Source organism: Echinops telfairi, unplaced genomic scaffold (genome assembly GCF_000313985.2).
Source record: "Echinops telfairi isolate 266 unplaced genomic scaffold, ASM31398v2 ScPeMD7_7468;HRSCAF=8506_0, whole genome shotgun sequence".
Lineage (NCBI taxonomy): Eukaryota > Metazoa > Chordata > Mammalia > Afrosoricida > Tenrecidae > Echinops > Echinops telfairi.
In genome coordinates, this window is record NW_022111369.1 from 26,089,193 (window position 1) to 26,091,534 (window position 2,342).

The following is a 2,342-nucleotide window of genomic DNA, read 5'->3' on the forward strand; positions in this document are numbered from 1 at the left end:
AATTGATGTATGTATGGAGTGTGATAAGAGTTGTATAAGCCCCTAAAGAAATGATTTAAAAGAAATTAAAATAAAATGCAAAAAGAAAAGAAAATGAATCATTTCTTTGAATTCAAGTAAAACATCTCCCAACCTGTATTTATTTGTAAGTTTTATAGGAAAACAGAATTTTTGTGATTAATATTCATTTTATTAATATTAATAGAAGCTGACTCTTTGGAAAAAAATGAGGACATGGAACAAAGGATATCATTTCTGAAGACAGATGGATTTGGCCCAAAATAGCATATACCAAAAAGATGTTTACTTGTGCCTTTTAAACTATGCCAATGCATTCAACTATGTGGATCAGAGCAAACTATGGATAAGCTTGAGAGGAATGGGAATTCCATTACAACTCATTGGGCTCATGAGAAACTTGCGTGAACAGAACAAGGAAATGCTGCATGATTTAAAGTCAAGAAATGTCTTCATGAGGGTTGTAATGTTTCATCATACATATTCAATCTGGATGCTGATCAAATGATCAGAGAAGCTGGCTTATATGAAGAAGAATGTGGCATCAGGATTTCAAAGCTGTCTACTAACAACTGTGGATATGCACATGACATGGTATTGCTTTCTGAAAGTGAGCTATTGAAGCACTTGATTATGCAAATCAAGGATTGCATATTTGAGTATGGATTACAACTCAATGTAAAGAAGACCAAAATCCTCACAACTGGATCAAAAGGTAACATCAGATAAATGGAGAAAAAATTATCAAAGATTTTGTGTGCTTGGATCCACAATCAATGGTCACGGAACCTGCAATCAAAAGATCAGAAGACCTGCTGTGTAAGGCAAGTCTGTTACATAAGACATCTTTAAAATATGGAAAAGCAAGGATGTTACTTCTTTGGTAATTAAAGTGCACCTGGTCCAAGCCATGGTATTCTTAGTGACCTCAGATACATGTGAAATGTTCTCACTAATTAAAGAAATTGGAAGAAGAATTGATGTATTTGAATTGAGGTTCTGGAGAAGACGATCCAACGTTCCATGGATTACTAAAAGGACAAACGAATCTATCTAGGAAGAAGTGTGGCCAAGTTCTCCTTAGAGGCCAGGATGGTGACACTTTGTCCTACATATTTTGGACACGTAGTCAGGAGTGACCATTTCCAGGAGAAGATCATCATGTTTGGTAGAGCAGAGGGCCAGTGGAGAAGTGGAAGCCCCTCAGGGAGATGGAGTGGCATCACGGTTCCAACTATGAGCTCAGCACAGTAACAATCGTAAGGACAGTGCAGGACCCAGTGCTTCCATGCCATTGTGCATGGGGTCGCTAATGATAAGAACCAATTTCATGGCACCTAAGAATAACAGTCACAACCAGAAGAAAGAGCAAACATTTCTTGCAAAAATGTATAGCTACATGCTCCTTAGAAGCAAGCGTGGAAAGCATTTCTTTCCTGTACTAGGACACCAGTCCCTGAAGGAAACATCAAGCCAAAGGGTCAGCAACAAAGAGGAAACCCCTCTAGGAGATACATTTGCCAACTAAAATGTTTGGGGTTCTAATCTCCACAGAGGGGCTTGGATCAAAGATCTTGGTGATCTGTTTCCAAAATATCAGCCGTTGAAAACCCTTTGCAGTACAGTCAGGCTGACTTCCTGTGTTTCTCCATGTCCATTGCCAAGCAAGGAGCCCATGGCACTGTAGTGTCCAGATCTTGACTCATGCTCACTTCCTCCAAATGAGGCAAGCTCAATTCGCATGCCAGCATCTGACCCAACCTGCACCGTCTTAGTCATTAGCACGAACCTTGGTACACTCTGGAGGCCACAGGAAAGACGCACTAGACATTGTTTCTGAGGTTGTCATCTTAATTTCTAGACTGTTGCACAAATAAACAAAGGGCTAAGACCTAAAGGAAAAGGTGCAGATAAACACCTAAACAACAAAGTGTATGGTATAGAAGGGAAGAATGCATAATAGATTTAAGGATTAAAAGGTTTTAGTAGAGCTTTAGACAGAACTCACTGAAGAAACTAAGAGAGGGCGAGTAGAGATGGAAAAAGTAGACAGATCCTGAAAATTCTTTTAAGACATATATGCATTTTTATTTCAGCCTGAAGGAAAAGTTAAACTATTGAATTATTTAATAAGACAAATGGTATTTTCACTTGAAGTAGCTTTGGCTGGAGTTTGGAAAGAGTGTCCAGTGGCGAGGAATCTGGTGCTAGGGAGACCCAAGTGTTAGATTTGTTTACCCAATTCTTGTACAATGACAATAGATATGAAAAGTATTCAATGTTACTATATATACATCTCAACAATGTTTCAATAGACCCATTAT